This window comes from Mesoplodon bidens (genome assembly GCF_964165515.1).
Source record: "Mesoplodon bidens genome assembly, chromosome: 3".
Taxonomy (NCBI): domain Eukaryota; kingdom Metazoa; phylum Chordata; class Mammalia; order Artiodactyla; family Ziphiidae; genus Mesoplodon; species Mesoplodon bidens.
In genome coordinates, this window is record NC_138178.1 from 106464209 (window position 1) to 106476494 (window position 12286).

The window sequence follows — 12286 nt, forward strand, 5'->3', positions numbered from 1 at the left end:
TGAACAAGAGTAATTTCAGGTGACAATTAAATTACACACAGATAGACAAAGGGTGGGTGAGGCTATAGGTTAGTTCCATAGATGGTGTTTGTTATTATCGTCTCTATTTGCTGTTTTTTTTTTTTTTCCCTAGCGATTAATTTACTAATTGGCCTTAGGTTAAACGTAGTTAATATCCGCCCCCCTCCTTTTTTTTTTGGCCGGAGCTGTTCAAGCAGAACAAGAAGACAGAAAGGATTCCAGCCAGCAAAATCTTCACTCCTCAAATCCAGCCTTCCCACTGAATACTCTAAAAGCAAACAAAAAACTGCTTCATAGAGTCAAGATTGGAAAGAACCTGTATACTGTTGGAATCACCTTTCATTATATTTCCCCAACAAAAAAGAAAGGATTATGACCAGAGGCAGAATAATTTGATTGGCTGGAGAACCTGGGTTAATAATGTTCTCTTCTCTATGAAACGAAACAAAGTGTACTAAAACAATACTACAGGAGGAATAATTTTATCACAAACATCCACGTTCAGATAGGCTATCAGCACGTATTCTGCACAAACAACACGCACTACTTGAGGCCCTGAAAATACACATACAAGACAGAACCTACTTGCGGACAGCCAGATCCTTTTGGAGGTGGAGTTGAAAACAACCGAGCTCCAAGATTTTCTCAAACGGAGAAAGCAAGCCAAGCTCCCAAGATGGCGGCTGCCACGTGCGTCCCAGGAGGAGGTGGGGCTGATGCACTTCCAGCCCCAGCCCTTCTCCCTGACCGTCCATCACATCAAATAGAAACATTTGTTCTTTTCAAAAAAGTGAAGGGAGGGTCCCCGAAGGCAGTGCACTAGAGACGAGGATGCCATTTTCGCAAGGGATGGCGTTACTACTGACCAGACGCCTTTAGGAGAGCTGGGCACCTCCCCATGCATACTAACTACTTCGCTCACCAACGAGATGGTGGTTGAGAGGCGAAATTAACATGATGTGGACTGCGAGAAAACACTGTGGGAGTTTTGAATTGTGGCAATGCAGATAAGATAACTCCTAAGTGCCAATTTAATAACTATTAGAATTCATCTGCCACTCTCCACTCCACTTTATATTTAATTATTTCAATAAAGAAGTGTGAATGATTTTTATCATTTTCATTCAATTCCCCAATGCACTTATTTCTTCCCTGGACACATTTTTCCTCTGAATTCTTGGCTGTCTTTAGAGTATAGATTTGGAAAATAAACTCAAAAGACTAGAAAGCTGAGGATAGTTGGTATCAGACGTCTTTTCCCTATAGATTAAAAAAAAAAAGTTTTACTACTTGTGGTTGCTTCTTTCACAACGTAACTAACTGGGCAGAGAAACCCAGGCTTTTGTTTCTCAGCTTTGTTTGGAACCCCATGTATTTGCTTTTAGTAAGTCAGCCTCTGCTTATCAAAGGTGTCTCCAAGTTTCAGTTTCAAACATTGTGTATTAATTTTAGGTACCTCCATTTATTACTTTTTGTGAAAAACAAAATCAAACATTCAGTAGCATCTTACCTTTGGAAGTCTGCAGAGATTATCTGCTTATTCTCAGTCTCCCCATGAAATGAACAGCTGTAGATGAAATTAATTTTGTGTTGATAAACTGGTCCTCGACAAGCAGGGAGTGAGTCTCTGTCCCCAAGGAGCTCCTCATCTAAATCTACTGGCATCTGGAAGGCAAGGTGAAGGTACATATAGTCCTATTCCATATTTTCAAGCTACTTCATAATCATCACAGAGTTTTTGGTTTGGGTCTATAAAATTGGCAGTTAGACAGTTAACTTTGTAATCCATTCAACAGAGCATTAAGAAAATAGAGCCTTTCCTGTCTCCTAGACACAACCTGTTTTCACCAGCACGGACTCCTTCTTAAATATCAAATGATCAGTCAAATTCAAAGCCCTGAGAGAAAGGGGTCCAAAAGCATCCCCTCATCTAAAGCTGAAGCTGCCACTTTGGACTCCCTTTGAATTGCTTGAGAGAGTAGATGGTAGGATGAAAAAGAGCTTGCTCTTCAGGTAGAAGAACATGGCTCCAGGGTCAGACTACCCAGGCCCAAATATTGGTTCCTTTACTTCTGGGGGTGCAAAGGTGAATTAAATAAGCTAAGGATTAGTGCTCTAGTGTACTAAAGCAAACAGAAAAGTAACTGGCATCTAGTAAGCGTTAAACACTAACTCCTATTATTGTTCACAAAATTTGTCTTTTGATGACTTGCTTTTCCTTCACGGGCTGCTCTCTTTGTTCATTTTATCCTATGAAATCCATTGAAATTAGGGAAGGTGAGCACAGAGAGAATACGCCTTGCAGGTAACTGTCCACCTTCCATGTTTTATCCTATCCAGTTCTCATTCATTGTTCTGACTGGGTACAAAAAATAAAATGTAAGAAGCAGAAATATCCAAGGGGCACTTAGGGACCAAATTCAGTTAGGGAGAGGAATGGGTAGTGGAATTGTATGGAAACTTTGCATATAAATATGGTTTTACTCAGATAGTATGCTTATTGGGGGTGATTCTGCGGACAGATGGAAATTAGAGGGAGCTAAGAATTTCATCAACACAATCAGTCCTTCCTGTTGCCCATAGTAGGAATAAAGACGAACACAGAGAGATCTTGGAAGAGACATACAACACTGCCTTGGTGAATCAGTGTTGCTACTTCTGCTGAGAAGCAGCAAAATATGATAAACTGTCCTAAAACTCCAGAAACTTTTGAATCTTCTCCTATCTTTTCTTGCACTCCTGTGGATCCTCTTTCATTTCTCCCCCACTAAGAGAACTTGTTAGGAATGGAAAACCATAGTGACTCTGTGCCTGCCTTGGCAATATTTGGTCTTCCCCATGTGAGATGGGATTCTGCCAGAGGTGCCACTGGGAACCAGAATTTTGATCTTATTAGTTAAGGCTGTTCACCAGGTTCCAGTATGTACATACGATAGCTAAAGGATTCTTTAACTTGGCACAGTATAAAGACAACAAAAATAATTTTCCGAAGATGGTTTAACAATATTAAAGAAAATTGTATAGACTCCAATAGACATACTTAAAGAGAACCAAATTTGAAAGATATATATTGTATCCTTAAATGAAACTCCAAATTCTTCACAGTAAGGAAATGATAATAACTTTTAAATGATGTAACTAAGAGAATAATAGTCCGACCTGACTCCTCTTTTCTGTAATATATACCTTTTTCTTTCTTTCTACATGAGCTGGTCTAGTATGCATTTGCTGATTCTTAGTTTAGAGTCATCAATACTAAGCCATGATCTTTGCTAAGGCATTTACTGAAAGTGGAGTTTTCAGGTTTGAATGATTATCAGTTGATTTCTGTGAACACTTTCCTTCCACCCCTTAAACTCAGAAAGATTGTGTTTAACTTGATGCTCTAAGACTGAATGCATGTTTTCCATATATTCATCTATCTTTCTCCACAACTAAACTATGAGTATCTTAAGGACAGGGACTCTCTATTGACTTTGTATCATCATTTCTATCATAGACCCTGACATATAGGGCTCACTAAGAATTTATGAAATAAATGAATTAATGAAAACAATTGCAGGTTTCCAACTTTAAATGTGTTTACCCAGGTAGCCTGCTAGAGGCATATACAGAAGAGGCTTCTCCAATTTTAATCCTGCACTTAGTTCTCAAGAGGCCTTTTAACTAATTTGGCCTAAGTTTCCCCAGCTGCTATTGGTTTCTATTACCTATCAAAAGACACCTGACAATGTTTCAAAGAAGAAACCACTTCATCCTCATTCTGGAAGAAAGAAACTTTATCAAAATCAAAAGATTCGTTTCTCCCCAGAGAGGCTTACAATACTGGCAACAGTGATCAAATAGGGGAAGATTTCCTAAAATACTTTCCGGTAACGAGCCACTAAAACTGTCTCAAATGACTGATAAAGGAATGAAAATTTAAAAATCCTTACCCATGCATCAATCCTGCATTTTAGAGTGTCCCATTTTATTGTACTGATTAATCATATGCTCAGAGGAAGTTGGCAAGCTATCAAAAGCCAACCAGTATAACTGGAATGCCAACTTCACAAAATAATCAGGGTCTGGGATTATTTTGGGATATGTCATAAAATATGCCAAGACGGGTCATTCTAATGCACTCTTGAAAGAATTATACATATTCATCCTCCTCGTTTAGCACCTGAATGACAACAAGCAGGTGAAAGCATCAGAACCAATGTATCAAGCCAGACAGTTGCCATTATGAACAAAACATAAAAAGAGAGTGACGGTGCTGAAAAATGGTAGGAGTCTTCTACTCAGACCTTGCAAGCATTGCTCTCTTTTGATAGGGAAATGAAGCTTGCTGGGAGAGAGAGAGAGAGAGCTATGTCTTATTGTCATGGCTGCTTACCGCTTATGGCAAATTTACATGAAATATACATTTCTTAATAGAAGTCACCATAACTTTTTAGTTTGTTTGTTTTAGAGACATTCTAAGGGTAGAAGAACTGTCAATCTAAACTAAATGCTTTCCTTAAATATCTGGGATCATCTCTGAGCAATGGAGGGCTCTATTAATCACTAATGAACTCCTAAATGCCACCTTCAGCTGAAATAATGATAGGTAAAATTATACCATGACACACTGAGTGACAAAAAACAGCCCCCTTACCTAGTTTCATAGTGTGTTACTGGATTGCAAGGCACTGATTTAAAGGAATAAAATAAATAGCTAATGGGCTGTAGTAGAATCACTTGTATTTCACTGTGTGTATATATTTATATGTGTGCGTGCGTGTGTGTTCTTTTGCAAAATTTTAACAGAGGGTTGTCTATGATCCTTCAAGCCACTGTCACTAACTTCTCCCTCCTTCTTCTTTGCCATCCTTCAATGAAGAGAGCCCTGTTCTCAGTTATTAAAACAACATCTCTTATAATGGGGACTAGGCAAAATCACAGATAAACTAAGCAAAAATAATTACTCAAACTCTGGAAAGCATTAATATTTTCACAGGCTTCCAAGTGTTCTTTTAATTGCTCTATATATCACTTTTGGGAATGGGACTGATTGAGAGAGGACCCAACTCCCCAATAAGACTTTTGTACTGTAACATATACAGTTAAAGAGCAAGCGGGCCCTCTGAGCAGACTTTGAGGAGGTCATTCCTAGACCTTAATACAGAGTGCTAGTGTTTGTAAATTAAGGAGAATGCTCTAAACTGCCCTTGTATGACCTGAGCTCCTGCCCCTGGCCAGTTGTCGTTCTAGTTAGCCTTCATCCCAGACTGCCCAGAGGAGGGTGCCTCATGTATCTGATTGCTGGGATTCTGGTGTGTCTTCTTGGCTCTTCTAGAAATGGCTTCCTGGCCAATGGCCCCCAAGATCTCTCCTTTCACTGGACCTGGATTTGTTATTCAACTGTGCTCATTCAGACTCTTGCAATTTGACCTAGCTGAGATCCAGAGTAGATGTCTTGCGCCAGCCCCACAGAGACAACACTAACACTGAACTGATAATCAAAGCAAAGAAACCAAACAGCAGGCTAAATTGGTGAGCCCATCTAACAATGATCACTATACGTCAATGGAGAAAGTTCTCAAATAAGTGTGTGTGCTACAGACATAGGAAAAGCTCTTTGGAGCTCTTAACTTTAGCCTTTTATATTTTTGCTTTCAACATTTCCTTATAGTCTAACTACTTTGTAGCTAAAGCTAATCCTTTTCTTTCCCTCTTACTGTTAATTTGAAGGTATTTAGAGAAGCTGTAATAGAAGTTAGAAGCTCTGAAGTTAGAAGCATTGCCTATAAACTGCCTGAGCTACTTGGTTCCTGCCTGTCTTCCTCATCTTTTTTACCCCTGCTTTCTTTTCTAATTATTATGGCTCCTTTAAATTACCGTCTAATTTTGAAAACACAAGTATTACAAAACTATATTGCCTGCTGCCTAAATTGAGACCCCTTATGTCCTTTGAAAGAAAAGTAGTTCATGTAGAAGATTCTAAGGATTTTCCTGCAACTCCTGGGCTGTAGAGGATTCTAAGGATTTTCCTGCAATCCCTCTGCAAGAGGTTCAGAGAAGAGCACCATCTGAATGAGGAAAGCTTTATCATGACACTTACTGGTTCTATCTTCTCCTACTGAGGTGTGAACCAACTTAGTTACTCACTCTCTCTTCTGGGTAGCCCATGATTGTATAGCAGGTGAATAACCACAGATGGCCTTCAACCATTCCTCCCCATATCCAGATAAAAGTCTCATTATCATGGGGGCAGCTGAGAGAAGTAGAGAGTGGCAAATAAGAGAACAAATTGAGTGAAGGCTTGTCTATGAATCTGCAGTTCTTTCCTATCTTCATCTTTTGCTGCCCGTCTGCCAACAAATATTTCTGCCCGCGTCTTTTCTTTCTTATCTCCTTGCTTACAGCTCTGGCCTTAAAAAAGCGTATGTCACTTTATTTGCCTCTTGCCAAGCTATCATTAATTCTTTCGTTTAAAAAAATATCTGTTGAATATCTATCATTTATCGGGTATTGTTTTAGATGTTGCAGAGGAACAATTGATAAAGTCCCAGTTCTCACAAAACTTATATTCTAGTGGTGGAAGATAGAAAAATAGACAAAGATTTGTTGGCTCTTTTTTATATTCATATGTTGAGTTCTTAGTTATGATTATTATAATTTTCAATTCTATAACTTTCATTTGATTCTTTTTCATAGATTCCCCATCTTGTCATCTATATTCTTGGACATATTTGTCATGGTTATTTAAAATTCTGTGTTTAATAACTGCAAAAGCTGTATCTCCCATGGGTGTCTTCCTACTGTCACTTTTATGCCCATAATCTGTGGTCATTTGGCAATGTCTTTTGCTGTGTATGGCAACTTTTGACCAAATAGTAATCACTGCGTATGAAAAACTGTTGAAGTATTTTGAGAGTCTGAAAGATTTTGTCCTCTTCTGTCAAGGATTTAATATTTTGTGTTTTTATTTTTTGACGTGTTTTTTTAGGCTATGAAGAAAACATATTAATCCAATCTGTGATTGAGCTGATTAAAGCTAGGTATCAGTTTTAAGAAGGATGATACATTTTCTGATTTGCTCTTTCTCATGAGATATTCCATGGCTCTCTCACTCTTTCTGTCATAAGATGCACCTTTAGAAATCCCAACTAGAAGCCCAGCCATCTCACTTTGACAGTCCCTAACTCCAACTATGGTCTCCCAAGCTTTAGGAGATTGAATAAAGTTCTGCTTAGCTTTTCAACTCCTTGGCCACATCTATGAATGAGTAAACATTGGGAAGGAACTGAATATTAGGCTCACCTCTCTGTTGTTCCCTTCTCTCCAATACTTCTCCAAGATCTTGGTCTCTCTAGTTCTTGCTGACTTTGTATTTTTTCCAATACATTCAAATAGACTTCTCTTAGTTTTATTCAGCCTTTCTGATTCTTATGGGAGGACAGGCTAGTCTTTACAAATTAATTCACCTGTGATTAGGCTCACTTCTCTGTTATTCCCTTCTCTCTAGTATTTCTCCAAGATCTTGGCCTCTTTAGTCCTTGCTGACTTTGTATTTTTTCCAATACATTCAAATGGATTTCTCTTAGTTTTATTCAGCCTTTCTGATTCTTATGGAAGGAAAGGCTAGTCTTTACAAATTAATTCACCATAGCCAGAAATATAAATCTCTTACTATAAGAATTTTTTAAATGTAGCCAAGGTTCATTTTATCATCATAAGGGCCAGGTAGCTTATCCTATTCTCTAGTCAGTGACGATAGCTCTCTTCACAATCACTTATAAATAAAGGCCATCATACTAAGGAACAACTAGTGAGATGTTGTGGATAGATCATGTATCTTCATTGCTGAAATAAAAATGCAGAGTACTGCACTATTGAATAGGCATTGGTAACAACCTTATATAAAGACAACAGTTTATTTTAACTTTTCGGTCCCTACAAATATTTCCAGACTACCAGAATGGGGCATTTTTTTTCAATATGTCGAGTGATTTTATGGCTTTTGAAAAATGACTATAGATAAGCAATTTAGTCACTAGAGGGATTTCAAATGCTGAAATATGCTCTTCTTTGCCTCACCTGACAGTACTGTACCAATAAGACTCAGGACAGCTTAGTAGACCTTTCACGGTATCTATGTAACTTAGCTGGGTTCATCTTGAGATTGAAGTTCATTTATCTTCTCCAGTATAAATATAATTTATCATTTCAAAACACACACGCATATGTACCCACATTTTTTCTGTTTCTGTTTCCAAATTTTGAATAGCCATTATATTTATCGATCTTCTTTAATCTCTTTCAAATACCCAAACAGGAAATATTTTTAGCTGAAGGGTATCCTAGTTGAACAATCCCCTAGGAGTACATTTCCAGCACAATCCTATTATAATACAAAATTGCTATTTGAAGATGTAGAGTACTCCGTTTTGGGTCATTCACTTTTCAGGGATGAGTGATAATTATCAGAATTCTTTATAGTAGCAGAATGCAAGAATTTTATTTGTCTGACTGCAATGGATACTGTTAAAGGTTCTTGTAAGCCAGATAACTACCCCCCAAAATAATGAAAGTACTAGGCAAGGGGCAAATGGTACAGGGTACCATGGCATTAAACAATTTGATTAGCCAGCTCCATTTCTCTGACTAAAGTAAAACATAATATGGAAAGTGAAATCTTACAGGATTACTGGCGGGGGGGGGAGGGGGGGAGTGGGGTGGGAGGTATATTTTCCAGCACTCAACTGTGTGGAATTAAACTACTCCCTGTGCTCAAGAACAGGTCATGGGGCTTCCCTGGTGGCGCAGTGGTTGAGAGTCCGCCTGCCGATGCAGGGGACACAGGTTCGTGCCCCGGTCTGGGAGGATCCCACGTGCCGCAGAGCGGCTGGGCCCGTGAGCCATGGCCGCTGAGCCTGCGTGTCTGGAGCCTATGCTCCACAATGGGAGAGGCCACAACAGTGAGAGCCCGCGTACAGCAAAAAAAAAAAAAAAAGAATCCGCCTGCCAATGCAGGGGACACGGTTCGAGCCCTGGTCCGGGAAGATCCCACATGCCATGGACCAACTAAGCCTGTGCACCACAACTACTGAGCCTGCGCTCTACAGCCCATGAGCCACAACTACCGAGCCTGAGTGCCACAACTACAGAAGCCTGCGTGCCTAGAGCCCGTGCTCCACAACAACAGAAGCCACCGCAATGAGAAGCCCACGCACCACAATGAAGAATAGCCCCCACTTGCCGCAACTAGAGAAAGCCTGCACGCAGCAACAAAGACCGTACACAGCCAATAAATAAATAAATAAATAAATTTATTTAAAAAAAAAAACAAAAAAACCCAAACACGTCAAACATCAGGTTGGAGATATGGTACAGAGTGGTGGATCAAGACATACCTCCTTCCAATCTCTGTAAGGATCAACATACTACAGTGGTTAGTAAGGCACCATACTAGGTACTGTGGTAGGGGCAGGGAGAAATGAGAGCCTTACGCTCTGCTGGTAGGACCAGACCAAATGAATTAAAAACTAAATAAAAATTCAAGAAATCAGTATAATCATAGATGAGCTTTCAAAATGCAGGGCATGAAAGGGTAAAAAACCAGAAGAAGAAGAACTACTGCAGGAACTGGGGGAGGGGGTAGAAGATGAAAAAGAACTTAAAAAGTCAAGAAATGCTTCACTAACAAAGAGGGACTTTAAACAATGTAGAAAGTGGAAGGTCAGATACTATTTTTGAAAGTAATTTTTCAAATGCTGTTTTCCATTCGAGATTCCTAAAAAGAGTGTTAAGAGCAATAGAAAAAAAAATGGATGGACTAGAAAATGGGCACCTAGACCTCTCATCCTCTACTTCAATTATTGGATTTGCATTTCATATTCTAGGAGATTGTGGAGTGGAAATGTGGGGTTCTAAGGCTTTCTTACCCCAACTCTCTCTCTCCCTCCGTGCCTGCCTGCCTTCCTTTTTTTAAAAAATTTATTTATTTATTTATTTTTGGCTGTGTTGGGTCTTCGTTGCTGTGCGCAGGCTTTCTCTAGTTGCAGCGAGTGGGGGCTACTCTTCATTGTACCGTGCAGGCTTCTCATTGTGGTGGCTTCTCTTGTTGTGGAGCATGGGCTCTAGGCACTTGGGCTTCAGTGGTTGTGGCACGTGGGCTCAGTAGTTGTGGCGCACAGGCTTACTTGCTTCGCGGCATGTGGGATCTTCCCAGACCAGGGCTCGTACCCATGTCCCCTGCACTGGCAGGAGGAGTCTTAACCACTGAGCCACCAGGGAAGCCCGCTTTCTTTCTTCCTTTATTTATTTATTTCTTTTTTTCTTTCTACATAAAGTCAGAATCTGAACTTTAGAAAGCTAAAGCCCTGCCTTTCATTCCAGCTCTCTTTCTACCTCTTCCTATGGTTGTTATGAATAACACTCACTACTGATCACCCTTTCTCAGAGTCATCTGTTATAAGGGAAGAGTTATCTATGTATCTATCTGTCATCTATGTTATTCACGTATAAGAGCAAACATGCCTTGAACTATACATATCTAAAAACTTACATTAAAGTATATGAGAAACCACTAGTATTAAAGTATATGAGAAACCACTAGTCTATTCCTCCTTTAATAGTTGAATACAACGAAAGCTCAGAGAGAGGAGTTGAAACACCTTTCCAAAGTTGTTTAGTTAATTAAAATCCAAATCTGAACTTCCACTTGTCCCTGTAGTCACTGTGAGTAACATCCACTACTGATCAGCTTTTCTCATATCCACCTCCTAGAAGGGGAAGACAGTGACAACTCTACTCTGGTTTCTATCCCCAGACTTCAGAGACACTTCAGTCATTCAGTGCCCACTGCTTTTATTTACTAATCATGTCCAGAAGATTCTTGAAGGAGGTGTGTATGTTTTTCAGAGACTTGGTGTGTAAATAGATAGGTGACTTTGAAGTAACTTGATTAATCCTCCTTTAATTCGAACATCCATATCAATGGAATAATGGGAATTTTCCAGTGTTAGAAATAATGAAGCTTAATGAGAATAATAGATACTCTGACTAGAGCTTATAAATATTTTATTGACCCACATGTCTAATACAATTTAAACACAAAATGGATAAATACATTACACATTTAAAATAAAGCATAAATTTACAATATATATTAAAGTATGTTATCTTTCTAACACAAATTGTTAGCAGATAAAATAATTAATGTATTTTCCAAATAAAATGATAATTATTATCTAAAATGAAGGAAATTTAATCAGTCATTAAAACTGACAATAATATTGTTTGATCTTTTTTTTAAGGGTGAGATTAAAAACAAAGTGGGTCAAACATGTCATTATTCAATTAAAAGTATTTTTGTGCAAATTTTTCTAGCTACTGATAAACCTGTTCCTGACTTTACACGAGTTGGTGGAAAGGTGAAGAGGCAATTATTTCTGTAGTACAGAGGCCAGCAAAATTTTTCTATTAAGGGTCAGATAGTATACATTTTCAGCTTTGCAGGGCATACTACTTAATTCTGCTAGGCAGCCATAGGCAATGTAAGTGAATAGACATGGCTCTGTTCCAATAAAACTTTATTTACGATACAGCCTATGGGCCAGATTCCTCCTGTTGGCCATAATTTCCCAACCCCTGCTCTAGGTCCAAATTTTTCTTTTGATTCCAACTTCAAATAACCTCTCCCTTATTTTTTAACTTGCATGAAATATTTATTAAAAAACATTTTAAAACTCATAATAGATAGTATATATTATTTTAAAAATTAAATTTCTTTATTTTTTTCAGTTTTATCTCATGTAGATGGAAATTCTATTGCAAAATAACCTATGTCAATTTCAATACTAGTTTTGGAAGGCTTCTATTCTTCCAGTACAAACTTTCAGTAATACAACTATACAGGGGTAACTATATATCTAACTAAACCTGTAATTTATGCAAATGTGTATCCTTTTGCACAATTCCAATGAGTCACTGATTTTGATTTTAAGCTGTAAATAACTGAGTTTTCACATTTTGTTAAAACACTTAAATAAAGGTATTTGTGGCAGAAATAGCTAACTGGATACCAAAGATCTATGATCCTATTTCATGCTGTAGAATTGCTGCTGGGCAGCAGCTGCCTGGACAGAGACTACATTTCCCAGGTCCCTTGAAACCCAATGGAATCATGGGACTAGTTCTCACTGCTTTGTGTTAATTCCAGGTAAGGACATTTAAGAAGCAGGTGTGGGGCTTCCCTGGTGGCGCAGTGGTTGAGAGTCCGCCTGCCGATGCAGGG

The 12286-nt window shown here is 38.7% G+C and overlaps 1 protein-coding gene across 1 annotated transcript in view; it reads right to left on the bottom strand.

The window, feature by feature from the left end:
- Positions 1–1608: 1608 nt before the first annotated feature.
- LOC308614321 (uncharacterized protein) overlaps positions 1609–12286 on the bottom strand; it is a 59805-nt gene continuing 49127 nt past the window's right edge. Inside the window, exon 5 of the mRNA XM_081228640.1 lies at positions 1609–1686. The gene's annotated coding sequence lies outside the window, so the exon portion shown is untranslated. The remainder of the gene's footprint in view (positions 1687–12286) is intronic.